Raw genomic sequence first — 10302 nt, 5'->3', positions numbered from 1 at the left:
GAGGTCTGGTGCCCTCTTCTGGCCTTCAGGCATACACACAGAAAGAATATTGTATACATAAATAAATAAATAAATAAATATTTAAAAAAAAATATTTGAGACCAAAAGCTTGGAAGGAGAGACCAGAGACCCCACTAAAGACCCAGTCACCACACAGGATTGCTGGCCATAGTCTCCCAGGGCCAAGTCCCCTGCTCACTCCTGGGGACAGGTCTACCCTTGGTCTTGCATGACTGAGTCACAGGGCAGCAACCTGGAAGTCAGGATTAATCCACTGTAGCATGTACCAAACACTCATGAGACCTTTGAAGGTTTTGTGACGGAATTTGAAAGGAATAGGTTAGCTCCCTCTTCCTACAGTCTGGACGACTCACCTTCCTCCACGGTGGTAGGCCCTGGCTTTCATAATGCCTTTGTTCAAAAAAGGTAGTGGTATCTTTCGCAAAAGTCTAGTGATTGTCACTGTTACCCTAAAATTAATCGATAATTTTGAGCCTTGAAAGCTTCCATTAGAGACAACGAATATTCTGTTGTTTTGGACAGAACTCAGATTTTACTGGGCTTGCTTCAGCCTCTAGAAAGTTCTGCAAATCCTTGACCTTTCAACTTGAAGAGTGAGCATGCCCATTTTTTGCTGCCCAGTCTATTCTCCCTCTTTTGTTGAATTCTTTTTTTCTGTGCCCCTCTCTCTTCTTCCTCTCCCCCCCCCTTCTCTCTTCCGTGGTACTGGAGACTGAAGACTCCTCACTCAACCACTGAGCCACACCCAATCAGAACTGTAGGGCTTACTTGTTACTTGGTTAAGAACATGTTTGTCTAGTGAATGTAAATTGGAAGGTCCACACAGACAATAATGAACCTACCAGCCAGACCCCCTGGAATGCAAATACATGATTTTTTTCCTGTTTTGTATAGATAGCAATAACCACAAGTCACCATACTAATCTCTCAACAACAAAGTGCACACACTCAGAGACAATAGTAGACCTGCCTCCTTACTGAACAGCACTAGAGTAAGAGGTGCCGGAAGTGTGTTGGCAAGGAGGCCTGTGAAAGATCTGAGCTGTGCTCAGCACTGGAAAGAACTAGCCTTGAACAAAGAGATCCATCCAGAGCTCGCCAGAAGCACTAATGGTCAGCGTGTTGTCTTGCCAGAAGATTGTGCCTGTGAATTGAGAAAACTCGAATCCGAAGCAAGAAATCCAGTATGCCTTGTGTTTTTATCACTAGCAGAACTGTCTATGGCTGTGAGTGCCTTTGACAAAGCCACCGTGGTGGCAAAGTCAGGCTTTGGAAGCCAGTCTGGTCACAAACCACTTTGCACAGTAACCTCCTCTACAAAGTGCTTTGAGGACAGCATGCATGTGCGTGGTATTGGGGCCCACTGGCACACCATACATGAGAAAGTCAAGATGAGCTCATCATTCAAACAAGTGGGAAGTTCGTGAGGCTGTGCTGCAGGAACGGCTCTGAGCAGAGTGTGCCCGGCTGCAGTGGCACGGCTCGGGGCCTGAGCTCCTGTCAGCCCTCCTGTGCCATTTCCCTTCAGCTTGGGAATTTCCACCTCAGTATTTTGTGGATACTGATCTTTTTTGGTTAACTTCTAAAGATGCAGAGTTATTTTTTTTATCCCAGTTTTTAAAACTTTAATGTTTTTTTCTTTCTTCTGTGGTACCAAATTTAGTTTTCCTAAGTTTCTCCTTTGGCTGTCTTTTTGTTACTTAAAAAACCTAACACTTTTGAAAGGAAAGGTGTTAAGAGAAGCCTGTACAATTTCAACTAAGTTTATTTCCAGAAATCTCATATACACCCCTTGGTTCTCTTGCTTTGAGGCACGTCAAGCTTCTCAAGCCTTAATATGGAAAAGGCAACTTTTCCTGCCAAGACTTTCCAGAGTATGTCTGTCTTTCAGACACTTTCAGAGGGTCTCAGCATCAACACAAAGCCACTCCCATTTTTATGCATCCAGACTCCTCTTTCCAAACATCTTGATAATTTACATTCCCGCTAATTATACTAATTACTATGGCCATGGCTGGATGGCGACCATAGAGTGCAGTGTTCTTCATGTGGCGGGAGGCACTGGGACCGGGATGTTCTCCCCATGAGCGCCCCCCTTCGGTGCCATTCGCCAGCTGTGCACTCGATGATTGGCTGGCCTTTTGATGTGCAGATAGTACAAGTTGGTCACAAACTTGTGTACAATGAGGCTGTTCTGGTTCATGTGAAAATCAACATCCTTTTTTGTGTAAGCGGGTGACAGGATGCTGCAATACCATTAGCATTTGCAAAGAGGGTGCTCGGTGCTGGGGCGGCACCATGGATCGTGGCTGCTCAGTTTGTGTCGCTCCATTATGTGAAAGGATACAAAGAAGTTGAAGGCTGGCAAAGGCCTGTCAAATCTTGTAATGTAGTGCTACCCCCAAACTCTACTTGGCCTCCAAGCAGCTCTTGTTCCCTGTCCCACCCCTTTCTGTGAATGGGCACTGAGGTAGGTAAATGAATTCAGTGCCTGGTGGGTGGGGGATTCCTTTCTGACCTCATTCCTGTACTATTTGTTTGCAGGCTTGTAGGGGGAGAGGAGGACATTTTGGAATCCTTTGTGTCAAATCATTTTCTTGCAGGTTGGGGAGTTAATGGTAACTTTGTCTGAGGCCAGCCAAGCAGAAAGTCTGTGCAGATGAGGCGTGGCATGTTTAACCTCCTCAGGAAAAAAAAAGCAAGATGAGAGTATGGAAATGGGGAACCTTCTAGAGCAGATGGATATACCACACATCGGCATGTTCAACATCTGCTGCCAGGAAGCTCAAGCCTTGCTCAGTGTGCTTCTGCGTAGGGGAGTTCTTCACTCCTGAGTCATCGTGCCCTTTATACTGATGTCTACGGATAGGATAATCGTGTGTGTGTGTGTGTGTGTGTGTGTGTGTGTGTGTGTGTGTGTGTCCTAGTGCCTGACTAAGTGGCTATAGTGTGGTGTGATGGAAGAATTCTTAAAAACAAACAAAAAAAGAAGATTTTCTTTTTATACCTAAAAGATGAACTACAGCATTAGAGCCCTATACTAGAGCTCCTATTTTGCAGAGAGAGGCGGGGAGGGAGGAAGGGAAGGAGCCCAAAGAAGCTGTTACTTCAGCTAGTGCTACAGCAAGAACCAGTTCCTGATTCCAGAAAATTCTGTTCCATGGAGATTCAGGCACAAGGGCACAGTACAGCGCCTCCACAAGCAGGCACCTGTAAGGGAAGGTGGAGCTTGGGATGGTCATATGACATCTTATTTTTAGATGCTTGAAGCTAAGTTTTGAGATCCAGACACCCGTGAGTCAGAAGCATCTACACTCAGCGTGCTGCCCACCCGTGAGTGGCTGTCTGAGGCCTTCGGCTCCAGCAGTCTGTCCATCTGTGGACTTGGGTGCTTCTGAGGCCTGAAAAGAACACAACCTCTGGGAAATAGCTTTCTGGTTGTTCTTGGAGGTGCAGCTTTATGATGAGGCTGGCCTGCAGGGTGATTATTCATTACACAACTGCTGTATTCCAGATGCTTCAAACATACTGCCCTGCTTATTTTTACAGCTTCTTGGTGTAGGCGCTATTGGTGTAGGTGCTATCAGCATCTGACCAGCATACCCTGACAGGGGCTATATGAAGTCCATGCTAGCTAGCTGACAGGGCCTCTATGGGAGCCCATGTAAGTGTAGCTGCAAAGCCCTGGAAACAGAACTGCAGAAAGGACTGGGCCTTGGCTTGGAGCTTCCTTATCTGTTCTATCCTGAGGCATCAGTGCCTTCATGATGCAGACCATTAGATTTAGAAACACAGGAATCCATATATTCCTATGTTTGGTGCGCTGGCACCCAGTTTATGAGATTCGGGCAAGGTGCAGGAGGTTAAAATACACAAACACAGACAGACAGAAAGACAGCGACACGGGTCATCCTTAAATTCCCCAAGAATGCCCCCTTTATTGTGTTCAGGGGCAGATTATATAGAGATAGCCATGCCCCAGCCAAACCCACCAGAAACCACTCTCCTGCCATCAGGAAGGACTCCTGAAGGTCTCATGCTCAAAGCAGCTGTAGGCACTCAGATCAGGGGATTACAAAGAAATTCAAGATCTGGGGTCTCATTGCTCCCAACAATGCAGACCATTAGATTTAGAAACATAGGAATCCATATATTCTGAAGGTCGGTGTGCAAAGTGGTTTTGGACTCCCAGTGCCCTGGAAAAAGCCAGCTGCAACCACTCCCAGTTTCTAACCCTCGCACTTGGGGAGGGGCAGAAGCAGAAAGGCCCTGGGGCCTTGCTGGCATCCAGCTCCAGGTTCACAGAAAGATGCCATGGCAGGTGCTGAAGAGATAGTTCAGTTGATGAAGCACGCACTGCGAAGAGCAATAGAGGAGGGCATCCACAGGTCCTCACCAGTCCCTGACCTCCGCACACAGGTTTGGGTGGGCACTCACACACCTCTTTTCAAGTGCACGCATTTGCAGGCATATGTTGCTGCTGATGCGTCCAGCATAACATCAGTATGTACTAAGGGAAAGCTTCATTGGATGAGTTGCACACAGATGTATAAAAACCTTTGTGCTCTCAGTGTCCGGTGTGTTCAGTTTCTGAAAGGCACACTGGTGAGCTTCCGGAGGGTGAAGTGGCGCTTACCGTGCCAGTTCATTCATTTTGACAGATTCTGCCAAGAGGCAATTGCATTTTTGCAAGTTACCATAAAAGAGGCATTCCAAATATATAATTGATGCACCGCTTACCTAAAACCACCCCACAAAAAAAGCCAGTCTGTACAGTGGGTGGGTGCATTAGATCCCAGCTGCTGTTTGAGTCTTGATCATCTGCAGCTGGAACAGTTGATTGATTCTGCACACAGACCTCAGGCTAACAAACTCCAAACAATCCGAGTTACCTGCAGTACACCTGTGTGGTGTATACACATTAGCCAAATGGCTACACACGCACCCTTAAAGTCACACTCCTGCAAATGCAAGACACACACATGCCTGCCACCCTATTCCCTGGAATGAGAAACAACCCTACCATGGACCACCCATGAATCGCATGGAGTAGAACCTCCTGAAACCTCTAAGAAGTGACCCCCACTCAGCTCCATGGGCCTGAAGTCTCAGAGCCCCCACTGTTCTCTCTGTCCATTTGTCAGTGGGGTCAATAGCTCTACTAATCTCTTTCCCAAAGGACAGCCCTCTTCAGTGTGCCCCTTAAACCACCAAGAATGTAGCTATGGAATCAAGACTCACAACAGAGTTCATCCCTTGTTCTAAAAAGCACAAGCCCACCTGGCAGTAGGCTAGGAGAGGCTGCTGCTGAGCGGGGAGAGGCAACGCCATGGGCACATAGAGTTCTGACTCGTGTGTCAAAAGGGGAACAGATCACAGGAGACAACATAAAAAATGTCTGTTCTGGGACTCCACCATCTGCTTAGGCCCAGGAGAGCCCTTCCTCCTGCATCAAAAATGAGAAGGAACAAGAACTGATGGCTGTGACCAAATATCTAACAAGAAGCCACTTACAGGAAGAAGATTTCATTCTGCCTCGAGTTTGAGAAGATATGCAGTCCATCACGGCAAGGGGGAGTTGGCAGCAGGAGCATGGCGTGGCTGGACATAAGACATCTTTAGTCAGGAAGTAGGGAGTAGAGAAGCAGGGCTGCTGTGAAATCCCGAGGCCCAGTCCTGAGGACCGTTTCCCCCCAGGGAGGCTCCACCTCCTAGAGATTCAACCACCTCCTCTAATCCTGCCAGGCTCTGCCTTTCAAACAGGCGAGCCTAGGGGAAAGCTTTTACATCAGCTTTGTTAGGGCTGCTATTGCCGTAATGAAGCACCATCACCAAAAACGGTTTGGGGAGGACTTACAGTTCCACACTGCTTGTCATCCTCAGAGGAACCTGGAGACACTTAATCAAAGACAAGAGGAAGAAGCTGTGATTGGCACAGGGTGTGTCCGGAAGGGTAAAGCGAGATCAGGAGTTCAGAAGGTAGGCACATGGAACTGGGGATAGGCCCCTAAGGCCACTGAAGCAGCAGTGGCTTCACCTACCCCCTGGCATACCTTTTCTGAACCCAATGCTAAGAACTGAGCCCCGATTCCCTCATGAACGTCTAACTCAGAGATGGCAAGTCCTCCCCTCAAGGGAAAATCATGAGAGCCCTGGCTCAGCTGTCTGCACTAGAAAAGGGTGAAACGGCCAGAAACCAAGGGAAGTTTCTGAGGAGCCATGGATTAGCAGCCTGAAGATACAGCAGGCCTTGAGAGCAGATACTGTTTGAGGTGTGGGTAAACTTAATTCATGGTCAAGAAGCGGGAGATTGCCCTTCTATACAAACAGCCTTGGTATTGGTCCAGCCCTTGTCTTTCAGGGCCACTTGAGAACTCAGTAGAGCTGTTACACTAGCTATTTTTATTTTACTTTTTTTCATGCGGATGGGCTCTTTATCATGACTTTAACTTTCTCTGTCCTGGATACTGTGAACGCAGTTACCCAGAAGTAAGAAAAATTGAACTTTTAAAATGTCATTGAATCCGCACATCTGAAAATCAATCGGCCGCTTCTGTAAACCCTGTATTTGTGCCACCACCCCTTCCTGGGTTTCTTTCTAAATGACAAAGTGGCTGCCGACACACAGTGCTGTCTGTAGGTGCCCCTGGGATGGTAATCCTCTCCCGGACTGGTCCCCTCCGTGTGCCAGCTCCAGGCTCTCACCTATCTGTCCCCTTCTCTCCATCTTCCTACCCTCATCTCCAGCAGGCTGCTTGCATATGGCACAGACGGTTTCTAACCCAGCCAAAGAGCAGCCAGTCCTCCCTCCATGACACTGCCCCTTCTCTGACGTGTGCTGTTTAGAGGCAGGTGCTGTGCTGTGCACCAGACAGAAACGTGATAGTGCCCCCCCTCAGTACAATCAACGAGCCCGTCACCGGTTTCTACAGTTTTTCTTCATTATCTTTGGAATCCACACAATCCTTCCCAGTCTCCTGTCTCGACACACTCACTGCGGCCCATCTATGTCACCTCTGTGATTGCCATAAGCCTTTGTGTTTATCACCCGCCCCCAGCCTGTTAAAATCTGATTCTGTGTAGCTGTATTTCTCTGTTGATGGAAATCAGAGTCTTGCTGATCTCACTGAAGCCTTGATCAGCTTCCTGTGAAACTGCCTTTTGTAAACGAAACCACCGTTAACTGGCAGGTGCCCTTCATGGCTGTTACCTCAGGGAATCTTCAAGATATATCAACCAGGTGGATAAGGCAGTCATTGTGGGCAATGAGTAGATTCAGTTCTCTTATTAAGCCTCGAATGAAATAGTTAAACTTTCATCAATCAGTTCGATTCTGACAATAAAGCTTCTTGAGACGGTTCAACCTGTATCATGGCATGCATTTCTGGTTCTGTGCACTATCAACTAGACTCAGCATAGGAAATGTGTCAAGAAGAAAATTGTGCCTTCATTTTTTTCTTTTAGTTTTTTTGACTAGCTAAGCCTCATAACAGTGATTTTCATTAATCAAACAAACAAATAACCCCGTGTTGAAAATAACTGTAGAACTGTACTCCCCATGAAACCCCCCCCCTTGGTCTATTAACCTAAAGTCAGGGTCTCTTTTTTGAATGACAAGTACCAGAAGCAGCATAGCAAACGTCCTAGAATGGGCTGCATTCAGGTCCTCGGACAACTCCTCCTGGACTGCTCTGTCCCTTGAGGTTCCAGTGGTTTCCCGTCCTTGCACTCAGGGGTCTGTCTTCAGACTATATCTCATTTGACCCACCACTGCATTCCACACTGTTGACCAGTCCCGCCTTGGAATCTGGCCACCTCTCTGTTATATCCATGCTGATTTTCCTCCTCTTCTGCTAGAATGTCTAATATCTGCATTGCCCACTTTTCCTTCCCTATTCAACCACTGAGAATTCTGTCCAGCCTGCTCTCAGTCTATGCGCTCTTGCTAAATTTCATCTGTTCCCAAAGCCAGCTATGTCATCAACAATGGTCCCCAGCACCTCAGTACTTCCACGTATATTTCTCAAGGATACTTCAAGGCTGATCTTACTACTGCCCTCCACGACCCCGTTTCTTTCTATTTCACTAAGCGATAGGGTATCATGTAGCCCAGGCTGGCCTTGAACTTGCAGCTGACATTTCAGAACTTCCAGCCTCCACTTCCTGAATGATGGGATCCAAACCATTTCCAACCAGGTCTGGTTCTAGCGATGGTACCCAGAACTTCATGCACGGTAGGTGAACTGAGGTGGTTTGGGAGTGACCCCCATAGGCTCAGATATTTGAATACTTGGTCCTCAGTTGGTGGAATGGTTTGGGAAGGGTTAGGAGGCCTTGATGGAGGAGGTGTGTCATTAGGAGTAGGATATGAGGTTTCAAAAGCCCATGTCATTCCCAGTGTCTATCTCTCTCCTGTAGTGCCATTTCAATTGTATTTTAATAAATAAGACTGCCTGAAGATCTGAGAGTAAAACAGCCCCACTGGTCAGCTTTACAGACCAGGTTATGGTAACACACACCTTTAATCCCAGTATCCACGGTGACATGCACCTTTAATCCCAGAAGCCATACTAGTAGCCAGAAAAACTGGGCAGTGCATGCCTTTAAACGATGGTGGCGCACACCTTTAATCCCAGCCCTAGAGAGGATAAAACGTGGGAGGAGACAGCTCTCAGACACCGTCTCCTTCTGAGATTCCTGGAGGCAGGATCACCATTTCCGACTGAGGTCAAGATAAGAGCCAGTGGCTGGCTGTTTCACTTTTCAGATCTTCAGGTTGAACCCCAATTTCTCTCTCTGAGTTTTTATTATTCGTGCCTCACTCTGCCTTGTCCTTGTGGGTCAGATGTAAGCTCTCAGCTAGTGCTCTAAAGCCCTGCCTGCTGCCATGCTCCCCATGGTAATAGTCATAGACTCTAAAGCTCTGGAGCCATGAGCTCCCGAATTAAATACTTTCTTTTATAAATTGCCTTGGTGATGGTGTTTGTCACGGCAATAGAAAAGTAACTAAGACATAAGCACTACCTCAGCTGAGCTGTATCCCCCTGCATGCCCTACATTTTATATAACTAGAACAAATTATCTTCAGCCTCAAGGACAAGAGTGTTCTGACCATTGGTGGCTACAACAATATAGCTGTGATGTTTTTTTCCTTTCTTTTTAAAATTTGCATGCACTGATACTTTGTCTGCCTATAAATCTGTATGAGGGTGTTGGGTACCCCGGAACTGGAGTTACAAACAGTTGTGAGCTGCCATGTGGGTGCTGGGAATTGAACCTGGGTCCTCCAGAAGAACAATCAGTGCCCTTAAACCACTGAACCATCTCTCCAGTCCCACACTGTGGTATCTGAATGCTTTTTCAGACGGTTCAAGCTCCCATGATTGAACCCATGACTGCCTTTTAGGACATCTTGTTTTTGTAACTGAACTTTTATCGTGAAAACTGGGGTCAGGATTTACATTTTTCAAGAACATGTCCTGGACTGTCTTCTGAGAGCTGCTTCTTGGTCACTCATATCTGTCTGATATGGCGTTTGATGATAGCCCGAGACCCCTGATTTCCTAAACACAATGGCAGGCTCAGTAAATTATTATTGAATGAATGTGCTTATCAGCATGTGGAAACTATAAAAAAAATTTAGAAATTAATATCTGCTCAAAAAAGGAATTTCCAAAGAATAGAGCAATGCTCTTTTGTTACAGCTCTGGTCTCTGAACCATACTACCAGGCTTCCTGGTGTCTGGTATCACCACCACTCCCAAGAGTGTAATGAGCAAACTGTGGGTGCTGCCAGAAAATTCGACAGGGTTAGCATTCTGGGAAGCCACTTCTTCTCTAGGTAGTATCAAATTCTTGAGTTCTCATTTCACTAAAAAATAAAATAAAAATAGAACTCTGTGTGTGTGTATGTGTAGTGTCCGTGAATGTATCGTGTGTGTGTGTGTGTGTGTGTGAATCTCAGGTTGTTGTTGTTGCAATGGTGGTGTTGTAATCAAAGCCAGGTGATGTGCAACTTTCCAGGTGTCCAGCATGTGTTCAAAAGCATTAGCTAGGATTATGATACTATATCTGTCTAAATTAAGGGCCAGCCAATAGGTGTTTTCAAACCAAACAAGAATGGTGTCAGAAACATTAATGGAATCTTGCCTACCTCCTGTAGCGCCCGCTCAGGCACACTGAATGCCACTTATTTTCCCAAGATACTTCTTCCACTGGGCCAAGCCAAAGACCAGCAGCCAAGGACCCGCCTGACCTTTGAGCGCCTTGCTTCCTGGAGCC

This window comes from Arvicola amphibius, chromosome 10 (genome assembly GCF_903992535.2).
Source record: "Arvicola amphibius chromosome 10, mArvAmp1.2, whole genome shotgun sequence".
Taxonomy (NCBI): Eukaryota; Metazoa; Chordata; class Mammalia; order Rodentia; family Cricetidae; genus Arvicola; species Arvicola amphibius.
This window is presented reverse-complemented; position numbering follows the sequence as displayed.